A 16,468-nucleotide genomic window follows, 5' to 3' on the forward strand; every position below is an offset into this window, starting at 1 on the left:
TTATTGTGGGTATTAAAGATGCATAATAAAACAGCTTCAATATTACCTCCAGAGAACACACTGGATCAAGTCCACTCTTATTGCAAGCTGAGTTGGGGAGAGGGGGGCTTGGAAGGGGGGTGGGAGGGGGGAAGGGGCGGGGGGAGAGAACGTGGGAGCGGATGTGAGAGGGGAAAAGTGGGAGTGAGGGAGAGTAAGTAAGGGGAAAAAGAGGCGAAGAGAGAGAGGTGGGAAAGGAGGGCAGGAGGGAAAGGAAGAGATGGTAGGTAGAGAAGGCGAGAGGAAAGACGAAGAATAGAAAAGGGAAGGCGAAGAGTGAGAGCTGAGAGGAGAGAAAAGGGAGAGAACCGGGAAATGGGAGAAGACGCAAGTATGAATATAAACGGGGAGGGAGGCTGGAAGGGAAATAGGAAGGGAGAGGTAGGAAAATGAGGAAAGGAATTGGGATGGAATGGAGGGAGAGAAGGAGGGAGGGAAGTCAACAAGTACAAGCACTTAAGCGACACCCCGTTTACCACTTATCAGAGCAACAACTGTATTTAAGAGAATCTCTAGTACCGGAAACAAAGTGGAGGTATACACCCAGTAGTATTCCGTGAAGGTCTGGTCACGTTGAATCAGTGTTAGAGGAGAATACTTCCAATTCCTTGCATCGAGAGCCCTTCACTCTCATCATCTTGAAGGGAGGACACTCTTCATTAGGTTTGAGTCTTTACAAACACTTGAGTGAACAAGTCTCTCCTCCTCTACACCAGCAACAGTGTGGGGCTCAGAACTGTTTTTGAGGGACCCCGCCGGTTAAGTTCGCCCTTTTCCATACTCATTTCCTCTCACAAAATTCGGTTCCTTAGTGTGAATCAAAACTAGCTATATTTCGGTTGTAAATTGTATGGTATACCGAGAAACTGTGTAAGAGGACAGTTTAGGACATTAAAGAAAACGTTTCGCCACGAGGGACTTCGTCAATGGGACTGATGAAGACACTCGTGGTGAAACGTGTCCTTTAATGTCCTGAATTACACACAAGTGTCCTTTTCTATGGCTATATTTCCCAGTCATATTCCATCACACAGGATGGATCACATGCTGGGAGGCTTCAGTAGGGCAATGAGGATATCGAGAAGGCTTCCGCAAATGGTTCAGCAGCTACGGCAGCTTCAAAAGGTCTCGCTCCAGTAGAGCTGGAGTCAGTGTAAGGGAGAACAGTTGTACAGAGCAGTACTAACAGGAATCACTACAACCACCACCAACCTGAGTCACAGTTCCAGCAATAGAGGAAAAACATTGGTCAAAGTGACACTGGTAACGTTTGCAAAACTATTAACTAACAGTAGTTGTAGCCTGACACGACTCAAAATAGACAATATCGCCACAATATCGTGGAGTCCTTCTTGGACCACTGTCAGGTTACTCTTGATAACCCAGGACTGACCGAAACGTCGTCACAAGAATTTCCTCTCTCTCTCTCTCTCTCTCTCTCTCTCTCTCTTAGACGTGGATTATATGTAAATTTATTTAAATATTAACTAGTAAAAGAAAGTGTGAAAACAGTAATATTGACACTAGGTGTGAAAACAGTAACTAGTACTAGAAAGTGTAAAAACAATAAACAACAGCAATGTCATCTTTAGCAGAAGCAGCAGCAGTAGCAGCAGCAGTAGCAGCAGTATCATTAAGACCAGCATCAGTAACAGCAGATATAAAAAAAAAAACAAATCGAAAAATATTATACCTAGAATAACTTCCTGGCTTAAGAATACACTAGCGGAGAACAGAAGTAGGCCTACTGGCCCATGCTAGATAGGTCTTTCTCCCGGCCAAACACACTACTCATGTACCTCTCCACCTTTTCTTGCATCAATGACGCTTTTCTACTGCTAAACCAAAACCACGATATAGCCTTTTTAAATCTTGTCCTGCATTCTGCTTTTTCACTGCGTACCCGCAGTCATCTTCCAGTTACGAATGTTATACCCACGATGACTGGCTGCTTTTCATAAAGCCCTGAGCCAGTATGGGTCATTCAGCTCAAGAAGCAGTGGAGGTTCAATCATTCATCCGCTCGTCGCGGTTCTACCAGCGTACCTATGCTGGTAGAGCATTCACAACATGAACAAGCGCCACGAAATATATCGCGGAAATAATAGAACCACGTAACAGGTACATGAACCACTACGTCTGACAGCAGGACGGTTCCCACACAGCAGGCAGTGTTAAAAAAAGGTGACTAAGATCCACGCGGAATGTTTAAATCTCGCATGCATTGAAATCTGAGCGACTTCATACCCTGATACGCTCACCCACGAGACGAACAAATTCATGCTCACCAGATTCAATATCTGGCCTCATTCAGGGAGGCAGTGGTGCAACTCTCAGCACATTCCCATGAGTTGAAGAAGCAACGTACACAAATAAGTTGTGGTATCTACCTCCCTCCCGCCTCTCTCTCTCTCTCTCTCTCTCTCTCTCTCTCTCTCTCTCTCTCTCTCTGTTATGGTCTGTGGTCCACTTACCATGCAAAGGATCATCTACACTGGTGTATTTTTACCTTACGGTCAAGTCTGCCAGATAATGAGACTGGGAGTGAAGTCTTGTGTTCACGTGCTGAAGGGTGTCATGTGACACTCAGCCTTCTCTTGTTGTGCCCATATATGACCCACCATCACCTACTCTCTCTGAACCACACCCAGAGGAGGTGCTAACCAACACCCACGTTCTGTCACTCACGCCGCCCATAAGTGCTCACCACTACTACATCTGACTTCCTCGTCTCTTAAAACTCAGCTTAAAAAATCTTGTTTATTTTTTGTTGCGGGTCCCATCGGGAGGCCTGGTCATGGACCGGGCCGCGGGGGCGTTGATCCCCGGAATAACCTCCAGGTAAACTCCAGGTAGGTCATGTTAAGAATTGCTCAACCCGCTGTTGTTATATCTGTTACTGGTTTGGGAATGATTGGCGAATAACAGACGAGTGGTTCTGGGATTCATCACTGTCTCAGACCAGGTTTCATTAATTAGAAAGAAATTATTAAAGGACTAAAAACCTTGCAAAATACACAAGAAAGAAGTGTTTAATGTACACTGAATGTAAGTAGAAGTTCGTAATACTAACCTATCGTTCACTTATTAAGCAAATAACCTAAATTTATTATGGCATATAAGACATAATTTACAGGTATCTGCCCAGATGTACTCCTGTTAACCTTTTCGGGGCCTAGTTCCTAGGCCATTTGTGCACCAATATGCTCTTGCGCTACCGTCCACAGGATGGATATAGGGTGCACAACAAGCTAACCGCTTCGGTGGCAAAAATCTGAACCTACATATTCATGAGACAGAAAAAAACCAGTTCTACCAGAGTGCAAAACTTTTACCAGTCACTCGATAGGATGAGTAAGGAACAAGTGAAATATAGTTATTCAATGTTAAGCAGCATTATGCAGGTTAGTTCATCTGAAAATGTGTCAACACGTGAAAGTTGTTAGGTATTTCTCTTTTTCACTGTGGGATATTTAATTAATAGACAAGTATTTTTAAGTGATTTCTTCCTATGTGTGGTAGTAATATTAACTTAAGGAATATGTGGCATTAATAGTTACGTAATACGTGGAATTAAAGCGAATTTACCGAGTATGTGGTAGAAGTACTAACTTAAAGAATAGGTGGTAATAACACCAATTTACAGAATAATTAGGTCAGGTGTAGACTGTTGTAGACAGGTGTAGCACTACACACCTGTAACATGCCAGGACGAGTATTATGGAAACGTTTCGCTCAAGTGGAGTTTCGTCAGTTCTCTGTCATTTGAATACTTGTCGGTATCTGATACCATCTTTGGCCAATCAGACCCAAGTCTACAATGCAGTATACAAGTATATCGTACTTCGACTGTCTGCTTAGTGGGAGCATCCTGTCTGCTTGCTAGCCTATGTCTGGTGACTCAGAGACGGAGTTCCGAGCCTCTGCTACTCCTCGAAGTAAATGAACTTCACGTTGCATTGAGATGTATAAATCCTTATCGTGTCCAAGCACTAATATTACTGTCTGGATAACAGGAATAAACTAATTCTGAGAACATCTGACGATCGCTTCCGTGTCCGGGTGTCCAACACTTGGACCGCATGCGACCCACTTGACTGAGGAGTGCGGCCCGCTTGAGATTTTAAAAAAAAAAATTTCATCTCGCTTGACCAAAATTGATCAATGGCTAACACTAGGTTTGTAACAGTCCACCTTTTTTACTAATAAAGTTGAATGAAGTGTTTTTAACCTTTTTTACTACTGCTAAAAAAATTCTTATTTTTGAATAACAGACTATACTTCATTATTGATATTAATAAAAAGGTCATGCGGCCGCACACATAGATTTCTAGTTATGTGGTCCACTACTAAACAAAAATTTGAACGCCCCTGCTTTAGTGTATTGTTCAGTGACAATACACGATAATTTGTCCACTGTGCATTTCAGTACAGTGAATGTCAATAGCTTGCAAAACACACTAATTTTATTCTTATTCTGTAAAAAGAACATTTTCTGATCGAAGAATTACCTACGACCAAGTTACTAAGTTTTTCTATATGCCAAAAACAAGGCAAATACCACATCTAGTATCGGGCCCTTACTCAGACAGGATGGGACTTACACAGATGACAACAAGGAAATGAGTGAAATATTGAAATCCCAGTACGACTCTGTGTTTAGTGAACCACTAATCGGTCTGAGGATCGACGACCCAAATGATTTCTTCATGAATGAGCCTCAAAACTCCATAAATGTATGCCAGATTTCCGACATTACCCTAACTCCGATAGATTTCGAAAAAGCCATTGACAACATGCCTATGCACTCAGCCCCGGGCCCAGACTCGTGGAACTCTGTTTTCATTAAGAACTGCAAGAAACCCCTCTCGCGTGCCCTAAGTACACTATGGAGGAGGAGCTTGGACATGGGTGAAATTCCACAGTCACTTAAAACAACGGATATAGCCCCACTCCATAAAGGTGGCAGCAAAGCATTAGCTAAGAACTATAGACCAATAGCTCTGACGTCCCACATCATAAAAATCTTTGAAAGAGTGCTAAGAAGCAGGATTGCAAATCATCTGGATTCCCAAAATCTGCACAATCCAGGGCAACATGGGTTCAGGGCAGGTCGCTCCTGCCTCTCACAACTACTGGATCACTATGACATGGCCTTGGATGCACTGGAAGAAAATCAGAATGCAGATGTAATATACACAGACTTTGCAAAAGCATTTGACAAATGCGATCATGGCGTAATAGCCCATAAAATACGTGCTAAAGGAATAACTGGGAAAGTGGGGAGATGGATCTTCAACTTCCTAACAAATCGAACACAAAGAGTAGTGGTCAACAGAGTTAAATCGGAGGCTGCCATAGTGAAGAGCTCTGTTCCACAAGGCACAGTACTCGCCCCCATCTTATTCCTTATCCTCATATCAGACATAAACAGAGATATACACCACAGCACCGTATCATCCTTTGCGGATGATACTAGGATCTGCATGAGGCTGTCATCTGCTGAGGACGCGGTTAACCTCCAAGAAGATATAAACAAAGTTTTCCAGTGGGCAACGGTAAACAATATGATGTTCAATGAGGACAAATTCCAACTACTCCGTTATGGAAAACTGGAGGAGATAATAACTAGAACAGAGTATACTACTGACTCCGGCCATACAATAGAGCGGAAAAATAATGTAAGGGACCTGGGAGTAGTAATGTCTGAGGATCTCACTTTCAAGGATCACAACAGTGCCACGATCGCACGTGCAAAGAAAATGATAGGATGGATAATGAGAACTTTCAAAACGAGAGATGCCAAGCCCATGATGATCCTTTTCAAATCACTTGTTCTCTCTAGGCTGGAATACTGCTGTACATTAACATCTCCATTCAAAGCAGGTGAAATCGCAGATCTAGAGAGTGTACAGAGATCCTTTACTGCACGTATAAGTTCTGTCAAGCACCTTAACTACTGGGAACGCTTGGAAGCACTTGACTTGTACTCGTTGGAACGCAGGAGGGAGAGATATATCATAATCTACACTTGGAAAATCTTGGAAGGAATGGTCCCAAATCTGCACACAGAAATCACTCCCTACGAAAGTAAAAGACTGGGCAGGCGATGCAAAATGCCCCCAATAAAAAGTAGGGGCGCCATTGGTACACTAAGAGAAAACACCATAAGTGTCCGGGGCCCAAAACTGTTCAACAGCCTCCCATCAAGCATTAGGGGAATTGCCAATAAACCCCTGGCTGCCTTCAAGAGAGAGCTGGACAGATACCTAAAGTCAGTGCCGGATCAGCCGGGCTGTGGCTCGTACGTTGGACTGCGTGCGGCCAGCAGTAACAGCCTAGTTGATCAGGCCCTGATCCATCGGGAGGCCTGGTCATGGACCGGGCCGCGGGGGCGTTGATCCCCGGAATAACCTCCAGGTAACCTCCAGGTAACCTCCAGGTAACCTCCCGAGGTCAGGCATCAATATTTCTAAGATGTTAAATTATGTCGTTTATCATCTATGTTATTACTGATGTGATATAGATAGCTAACAGTTATGACACCTGTCACTGCTGATGTGACCCAGGATAGGTGATGTGACCCACATAGGTGAAATGTATGACATCTGGCACTGCAGCTAATGTGACCACAGGCACAGACCCAGCACAAAGTCAGCCTTTACTGACCACAGAGCTCTATTTGAGAGATCCAGTAAAGAACTTGAAACAAATGACCAACATCGGCGTCAAGGAAAAAACTAATAACTTCTATCCAAGGATAACTGAGCAACAGAACAGCCTCAAGTTACACGAAGGCGTCAAAAGTATCACCGGCGCCACATTAAGAGCTGGGCATACCTCAGGGTTGAGTACTCGGCCCCACCTTCTTTAGCGTACTTAAGAACAGGCTTTTTGCCAAACTGGATTATGAGGCTGTCATCTGTAGCGCGGATAATACAGAAATCTTCGCCAACGCGTTCAAGAGTCTACAAACTCACATCGACGCCTCCTTGAATATGCTTTCAACACATCCATGGACGAGATTAAAATATTATAACCAAATGTTTGCATTAATAATCTGACACCTTTCCAAATCAATAAGGCTGACATGGAATTCTACGAACAAAGTATTTAAGAGTTGGATTAAAGAGAAATATCATACGTAACTTACACCAGACTTGAAGAAAAACCTAAGACAACAATGCAAGAAACTACTGCCTCGCCCAGTGAGCACCAAACTTACACTGATGGCTCGTTTCAATAGACCCAAGGCCGCAGTTTGCGAATAAAGACTAGATTTGATCTGAACAACTGGCTCAGTTCAATACTAACAGAGCTAGCTGTACCGAAGCTGGCCACTAATGTATCTTCTGTTACTTCAAGTCTGTTCAAGCATTTGAGAATCCTACTTGCATGATAAACAAAAGGAATATCATAACAGAATAATGCTCAGAACAAAAGATTTTATCTCATTTGTCTGGATACCTTCCCACATGAGAATCAGCCGGCATGACAACACTCATGAAGAAGCTAGGTCAGCTTGTAGCAGGCCGGAGGTGGAGCTACAACTGGACATCTTTTCTGTCTTTGTTCAAATTATCTTACTGATGGATACTAGCTCTGGTAGACGAGAAAACACACATACCCAGAGATTTGAGAGTACTATGTATCAGGCACTATGATCTGTTCTGCTCAGAAAATTGTGTTTCGGGCGGCACAACACGTCAACTACATTGTATGATACGGTGACTCTCAGAATCAGGTTGGGATATCGTCACCTGCGGCAGATGCACGCGGTTACAGCATCTGAGCCTCCAAACTCTGTTAATTCCACATATAAGCTCTGTGAAAAAGAGGAGGCACACGATTATATAGTTAAGAGTCCAGGAGTTCATCATTTTAGGCCTGGTGGAACACGGTGCTCGGGGTGCTTGAGGATATCCTCATTGTCTACTCTGAATTTGCCAGCACTAGTCTGCAACCCAGTGATGTCCTAGTTTTGTGTGTGTGTGTGTACTCACTTATTTGTACTCACCTATTTGTGGTTGCAGGGGTCGAGTCCTAGCTCCTGGCCCCGCCTCTTCACCGGTTGCTACTAGACCCTCTCTCTCCCCGCTCCATGAGCTTTATCAAACCTCGTCTTAAAACTGTGTATGGTTCCTGCCTCCACTACGTCATTTTCTAGGCTATTCCACTGCCTTACAACTCTATGACTGAAGAAATACTTCCTACTATCTCTCTGACTCATTTGTGTCTTCAACTTCCAATTGTGGCCTCTTGTTTCTGTGTCCCCTCCCTGGAACATCCTGTCCTTGTCCACCTTGTCTATTCCACGCAGTATTTTATATGTCGTTATCATGTCTCCCCTGACCCTCCTGTCCTCCAGTGTCGTCAGGCCGATTTCCCTTAATCTTTCTTCATAGGACATTCCCCTTAGCTCTGGAACTAACCTTGTCGCAAACCTTTGTACTTTCTCTAGTTTCTTGACGTGCTTTATCAAGTGCGGGTTCCAAACAGGTGCTGCATACTCCAGTACGGGCCTGACATACACGGTGTACAGTGTCTTGAATGATTCCTTACTAAGGTGTCGGAATGCTGTTCTCAGGTTTGCCAGGCGCCCATATGCTGCAGCAGTTATCTGATTGATGTGTGCTTCCGGAGACATGCTCGGTGTTATACTCACCCCAAGATCTTTCTCCTTGAGTGAGGTTTGCAGTCTTTGGCCACCTAGCCTATACTCTGTCTGTGGTCTTCTGTGCCCTTCCCCTATCTTCATGACTTTGCATTTGGCAGGACTAAATTCGAGAAGCCATTTGCTGGACCAGGTGTCCAGTCTGTCCAGGTCTCTTTGAAGTCCTGCCTGGTCCTCATCAGATTTAATTCTCCTCATTAACTTCACATCATCTGCAAACAGGGACACTTCTGAGTCTAACCCTTCCGTCATGTCGTTCACATATACCAAAAATAGCACTGGTCCTAGGACCGACCCCTGTGGGACCCCGCTCGTCACAGGTGCCCACTGTGATACATCATTACGTACCATGACTCGTTGTTGCCTCCCTGTCAGGTATTCTCTGATCCATTGCAGTGCCCTTCCTGTTATATGCGCCTGATGCTCTAGCTTCTGCACTAATCTCTTGTGAGGAACTGTGTCAAAGGCCTTCTTGCAGTCCAAGAAGATGCAATCAACCCACCCCTCTCTCTCTTGTCTTACTTCTGTTATTTTATCATAAAACTCCAGAAGGTTTGTGACACAGGATTTGCCTTCCGCGAATCCGTGCTGGTTGGCATTTATACTCCTGTTCCGTTCCAGGTGCTCCACCACTCTCCTCCTGATAATCTTCTCCATAATTTTGCATACTATACACGTCAATGACACAGGTCTATAGTTTAGTGCCTCTTTTCTGTCTCCTTTTTTGAAAATGGGAACTACATTTGCCGTCTTCCATACCTCAGGTAGTTGCCCAGTTTCCAGGGATGTGTTGAAGATTGTGGTAAGTGGTACGCACAACATATCTGCTCCCTCTCTAAGGACCCATGGAGAGATGTTGTCCGGTCCCATTGCCTTTGAGGTATCGATGTCCCTTAGCAGTTTCTTCACCTCCTCCTCATCTGTATGTATGTCGTCCAACACTTGTTGGTGTATTCCTTGTTGGTGTCCCCATCTGGTCTGTCCCCCCAGAGTCCTTCCTGTCTCTACTGTAAATACTTCCTTAAATCTCGTGTTGAGCTCCTCACATACCTCTTGATCGTTTCTTGTGAGTTCTCCACCTTCTTTCCTCAGCCTTATCACCTGGTCCTTGACTGTTGTCTTCCTCCTAATGTGGCTATACAGCAGTTTCGGGTCAGATTTGACTTTCGATGCTATGTCGTTTTCATACTGTCACTGGGCCTCCCTCCTTATCTGCGCATACTCGTTTCTGGCTCTTCTACTAATCTCCTTGTTTTCCTGGGTCCTATGCCTCCTGTACCTTTTCCATTCTCTGTTGCACTTAGTTTTTGCCTCCCTACACCTTCGGGTAAACCAAGGACTCGTTTTGGTCTTCCTATTATTTCTGTTTCCCTTGGGAACAAAACTTTCCTCTGCCTCCTTGCACTTTGTTGCCACATATTCCATCATCTCGTTTACTGATTTTCCTACCATTTCTCTGTCCCACTGAACCTCCTGCAGGAAGTTTCTCATACCTGTGTAGTCCCCCCTTTTATAGTTTGGCCTGTCCCCTTCAGTTCCTGTTACCTTCTCCACTTGTAACTCTACTATATAGTCAAAACTCAGAACCACATGATCGCTAGCTCCAAGGGGCCTCTCGTAAGTGATGTCCTCGATGTCTGAACTGCTCAGGGTGAACACAAGATCCAGTCTTGCTGGCTCATCCTCCCCTCTCTCTCTGGTTGTGTCCCTGACATGTTGATGCATGAGGTTTTCAAGTACCACATCCATCATCTTGGCTCTCCATGTTTCGGGACCCCCATGTGGCTCCAGGTTTTCCCAGTCGATCTCCCTGTGGTTGAAATCGCCCATTACCAGTAACTTTGCTCTGCTCGAGTGAGCTCTTCTTGCCACCTCAGCCAGTGTGTTCACCATCACCCTGTTGTTTTCTTCGTACTCCTCTCTTGGCCTCCTGCAGTTCTGTGGTGGGTTATACATCACTCCAATGACTACTTTATGTTCTCCGGACTGAATTGTACCTACAATGTAGTCTCTTTCTCCAATCATGTCCATGCCTTCCATTTCCTCAAATCCCCATTGGTGTTTTATGAGCAGTGCAACCCCTCCTCCCCCTCTACTCCTTCTATCTTTCCTCAGGATCTGATATCCTGTTGGGAAGATTGTGTCTGTTATTGTCTCAGCGAGTTTTGTTTCTGTGACTGCTATGATGTCTGGGGATTTTTCACTGATTCTTTCATTCCACTCCTCATGTTTATTCGTTATTCCATCCGCGTTTGTGTACCAAACCTTTAGTTTCTTTTCTATCATTGTGGTCATGCAAGTATATTGGGGTTGGGGGAGCGAGAGCCTTGGTGGGGGCCTATATGGGGCTGTGGTGTAGGTGGGGTATGTGTTGATGGGGGTGGGGTCAGAATGCCCATAAGGGACAGCTGTTGGGGTGAGGTTTGTGATATGGGTGTTGGTGGCAGAGGGAACAGTGAGTGGGTTGTAGTATAGGTTGCTCAGTTGCGTTGGGAATGTTGCGGGTGGGGTCTTTTGGTGGGAGATTCTGTGGGGTGTGTTTGCCCTTCCTCCTGTGTCTGGGTCCTGCTCATTTTCATTGCTTCTCGTTCCTCCTTGCGTCTCTGTACCCTCTCTTTCAGTGTAGTCCTTTCTTCTTGTGTTCTGTCGCGGTCGAGGTATACTCTCTGGTACCCCTCTTTGTCCCTCAGTCTTGCTTTCTCTTGCAGAATCCTGATTCGAACTGATTCTTCCTTGAAAGTTACTCTGACAGGCCGTATCCTTCCACTCGCAAACCACCCAATTCTCTGAAAATTTGTCACCTGGGTCATATTGCCCTCCCCTATTGTTTTCATGATGCCTTCAATCATTTTTTTCTCCTCCTGTTTTATTTCTTCAAAGTTGGCCCCCTTGGCTTCTTGGAGCCCGTACACAAAGACTGACCTCGCCCTTTCCTCCTCCCACTGAGTCTCCATCTGCTTCCTCTGAGGCATTTTATTTCCTTCCATTGACATGTTCTTGCCTTCAGTCCCTGTCATATCTGAAACTTCTATTCTCAGTGGACTGTCTTTCCTGGCCAGCTGTCCCTTGCTACTGCAGTTGGCTGTTAGAATCTCAGCATATAACAAACCTTCATTGTCTTCGGACCTGTCGCTTGATCTTAGTGTGCTCATCGTCTTTTCCCTGGCCCCACGTGGGTCTGATAGGGCCTTCGTGTACGGCATGTCTCCGTTGTTGCTTACCATCCCCTTGTCTGCGCCTGACTTTGAATTTCCATCATTGTCTTCAGACCTGTCGCTTGATCTCAGTGTGCTCATCGTCTTTTCCCTGGCCCCACGTGGGTCTGATAGGGCCTTCGTGTACGGCATGTCTCCGTTGTTGCTTACCATCCCCTTGTCTGCGCCTGACTTTGAATTTCCTGATGTCACATCTGAATTGCCATTTATCTCTCTAATCTGTTTCAGGCTTTGCAGTTTCTCTTCTAAGCACTGTATCCTAGCTTCTGCTGCTAAGACCTGTACTTCCCACTTCCTGCACTCTTCAGCTATCCGCTCCTCCATTTTCTTACCAAGCTCTACTATCTTCCTTCCCCACTCTTCCTCCCTTTTTTGGAGCTCTAACTCCCAGTCTTTCCTCCCTGGTTCGTCTACCAGATCTCTGGTTTTCCGTCCTCTAAGGCCACCCATTTTTTTTTTTTTTTAATTACCGCAGACAGAAGGCTAGCGGAGGGAGGGGGTGTGGGGGGGAGAGAGAAAGGGTAGAAAGAGGGAGAGAGAGGAGAGAGAAAGGGTAGAAAGAGGGAGAGAGAGGAGAGAGAAAGGGTAGAAAGAGGGAGAGAGAGGCTGTGTGTGTGTGTGTGTGTGTGTGTGTGTGTGTGTGTGTGTGTGCGCGCTTATGTATATATCTATATATATACATTTCATGGGAATGTGTGTATATAATACATATGTATATTTGTGCATGAGAAAAAGAAAGGAGTGAAGTAGTTTGCTTATCGCTCAGGTTGGTTGTCGCCAGGTGAGTGCAAGTATATGTATTCCTAGGTAAATGATACTTGTATATTGGCTCCATGATGATGAAGATATCTTCATAAAACTTCCGTTTCCCAGGATAAATTCCTTCTCCTGAGAGAAGGAATTTCCCAAGTGATAGTAACTGCAGCTCTGCTGGAAGGAAACCTCTGAAGCTACCCCAGTTAATGAACCTTTAATGGAATACTTGACGATATTCTCATTACTGAAGTCTCCCATCTTAGACTGACACTACTGAAGTTTCCCATCTCAGGCTAACACATTCATCCAGTGTTATGGATATGACAGGAAAACATAACTAGCTTTTGTTCCCACTGTGCAACTGTCACATAGAATAGTGCAGCAGCACAGTGCTCGTGAATCCACTTCTTTCTCTTTTACTCCATGTCGTATGGCCACCAGCCCAGGCCAAGGCTAGTGCACATCCCTCAGTTAGGACATGGTGGAAATTACATATATCCTATTAGAGGATAGTACACCATATCTTCCATCACACACACTGGGGTATTACACCACATACCTCAATACGGACTCAGGGAAGTTACCCCCCACATCCCACAATACGGACACTAATAAAAGCCAGGAGAGGCATTAATCAAAGCCGCCTGGGTTATAGCATCCTAAAGGAATAATAAGACAGCAAGGGGGATACAATTAAGCGAGCTGGACTGCTGGTTTGCGAGTAGCCCCCCACGATATTACACCATAATGGGATTTGCGTGTAATAGGCTGATTGGAATAATGATGCGGGCTGTAAGGGTCATATTCTCGCTCTGGTGTAAGGGAAGGCAGACCTGAGTACCTGGTGGACCAGGCCAGGGCCGGCTTGGGTCAGGTTTTGATGAGAAGCAAGGTAGGTTAGCTCCTTGCTAGAGGTAGGCCTGACTAGACTTCTGCCCAGCTCCATGGGTTTCCCGAGACCGGTATGGCAAACCTGTAACATATATCAAGGAGTTTTCTTGTCGACTGCCTGATCATCCAGGCTGTTGCTGTTGGCGACTCACCGGCCCACGCAGTCATGTCATCCCTGGTTAATCTGGCACTAGGCGGAGGTAGTGATCCAGTTTCCTCTTGAAAGATTCTGTCTCCGGTAATATTTCGACATCTGCTGGTAGCAGGTTGTCAAGTCTTGGATCACGGATGTTGATGCAATATTCTCTTGTGAAGTATAGAATTTATACTAATACATACTATTGGAATTTATACTACCCTTTCCTCCCTTACAACAACTCAACACCTTTCCCTCCCTCACAACATAAACTACCTTCACAACACACACAACCATTCAAAACAAATCCAAACCACATCAAAAACCTCCACAACACAAACAATCCTCCACAACACAATCCTCCACAACACAAACAATCCTCCACAATACACCTCCCTCCCCACACCCTACCGAAAAAAAAGGAGCTGCCATGAAATTATACCACCAGTGCGCACACTGCTTGCTTTCCCAATCTTTTTCTCCCCGTTCTTCCCTTATTCCTTTTAGCCGTTTTCCCCCGTCTCTCTACTTCCCTGGCCTGGCCTGGCTTTTTTCCTGGCCCGGCCTGGCTATCCCCTGGTCTGGCCTGGCCTGGCGGGGCAGGAGTTATTACATAGAGTAAGGTGAGCCGGGTCCTCCAACGCGGTGCCGAGGGTTCGTTAAGACCAACCTGCTTCCCACTTGTCGCCTTATAAGCCACACCCAGCCAACCTGCCAAAAAGAACGTGCCTTTATGAACGATCCAGAGAACCTGTGGTAAGCCACGTTCGCTAATGAAGACAGCTGATGAATAAGACATGTGCTACATCCTGGTAGCACATGTCTTATTCCTGGTAGCACATGTCGCCTGTATTTGACTTCAGTCGAATACAGGCGATTATAACACTTAATATAGTAGAAGTAACCTGCGTAACGTTTTGACAATAAAGATACCCAGGTGTTGTATATACGTCTTGCTCATCAAGTTGTCGGTATTGTATACCATTAATAATAGGATGACAGTGTTGGTTTCCTGATGTCAAGTTTACCCGACCGCTGTTACACTGAGTACTTTGTCTCCCCCGTCAATCATTCCTGTTACACTGTGGTAGAATTGGTTACTTTTGGTTAATTTAGGTTAATCTCTCTTAAAATAATATAGATGAAGAAGACAGATATTGCAAAGGCCGTTAGAAAAATAACAGTATTCGAAATGGCGACATTCCTTTTCGCACGTTCTCACACAATTCTCTTGAAGCCAGAAGATAGTGGACTTAGTAAAGATCAACGAAGAGGCTAGGTCAGAAGCTGTGACTCAACCCCTCCAGCCACATATACGCGAGTACCTACCTACCTTCGAATATTTCTTCATTCGTTAGAGAAGATCAAAAGACGTGTCTGTCACATGATCATTGTGCTCATGACGGGGGCGCGGCTAGCGGCACCGCTAGCGTGTGCTCTTAGAGAAGGCAGCCGTTGATAGGACAGCCGCTAACTTACCTCGTCGGATTTATTCATTTGAGTGATTAGTCTCACACATAAATGATCCACTATAGGCACTGTAACACTATACTGTGTATGTGATAGACTATCCTGAGAGATGGTTATTCCCAAGTGATAGTAACTCCAGTTACGCTAGAAGCCTTCTTAAGTTGCTGTATCTGATGAACCTTTATTGGAATACTTGACGATATCCTCATTGCCATTATGAAGTCTCCCAGCTCAGGCTATCATACTCCATTCTATGTGATGAAATATGACAAGGAAACATGGTTAGCTTTTGTTTACATTATGTAACACTCATATAGAATTGGGTCGTAGCACTGCTGATGCATCCAATTTTGCTAAATAAAAAATGCATAATACTCCACTCCCGGTTAATTAGGCTACCAAAACGAAATAGCAAATGTTCTCGATAGTTTAATGACGCTTCAACGCTCAGATATATTAAGGAGCTATAACTGCTTCACGAATTTTCATTGGCGCACAGTTGCTATGCTGTGGCTGTTGCTAGTTATGGCGCTGTTACTGGCGACCACTTTCCACCCAAAGCCACAACCAGCCTCCGAAGACGAAGTGCGTTTGTAAACAATCTACACAATACCGAACAGTAGGTTCGCCGGTATTGTCCCGGCCCGAGTCTTTTCCAGATGGTGACCCGGCGACCAATACCGAGAACCAATTTTCATTATAACTACATTTTGCTCTGTGATGAACTTCATCAAGTCATTCAGAAGATACTTTTTACCCGCATATTCTCACTGAGCGTGAGGCGAGAACAATGATTGTCAAGTGTTGGTGACGTGAGTAGCATAGCAACAGACTGACCCATTATTTAGGTTTGAACTGTTGTTAGTGATGCTCACCGGCAAGTGTGTCAACAGGCAGCCCGTCCTTTTAACAACATGACACTGTTGTAAAAACAGTCAAGTGGGTGGATGCTGACTTAGCCTTGAACAGTTGAAATACAACTGTTAACACAGCCGCGAGAGAGTGACTGCCCGTTTTCTGTTCTCTCGGTTGACGTTTTTTTTAATCGTCTTGTATCTTAAATTTATATTTTTTTCTTTTGTAACCTAACCTAATGAACTGTAAATCCTAAATTAAAAAAGTGACTGTTGTTGTTAGGAGAATGGAAAATTTCTTATTCGATGGGATGGCAGGCAAGCAGGAGTCGGGAGCTCTATATTTCAGTCAGCAATCAGTTGGTATAAACGTTGGCAATTGATACCGACAAACTGATTTAAAAAGGCACGTGAGCAAACTCTAGGCCATATT

The 16,468-nt window shown here is 44.8% G+C and overlaps 1 protein-coding gene across 4 annotated transcripts in view; it reads right to left on the minus strand.

Moving 5' to 3' along the window:
• The window catches only part of LOC128691091 (uncharacterized), an 800,012-nt gene that overhangs the window by 475,226 nt on the left and 308,318 nt on the right, over positions 1-16,468 (minus strand). The window lies entirely within an intron of this gene.

The sequence above is a fragment of the Cherax quadricarinatus genome, chromosome 27, assembly GCF_038502225.1.
Source record: "Cherax quadricarinatus isolate ZL_2023a chromosome 27, ASM3850222v1, whole genome shotgun sequence".
NCBI classification, from domain to species: Eukaryota; Metazoa; Arthropoda; class Malacostraca; order Decapoda; family Parastacidae; genus Cherax; species Cherax quadricarinatus.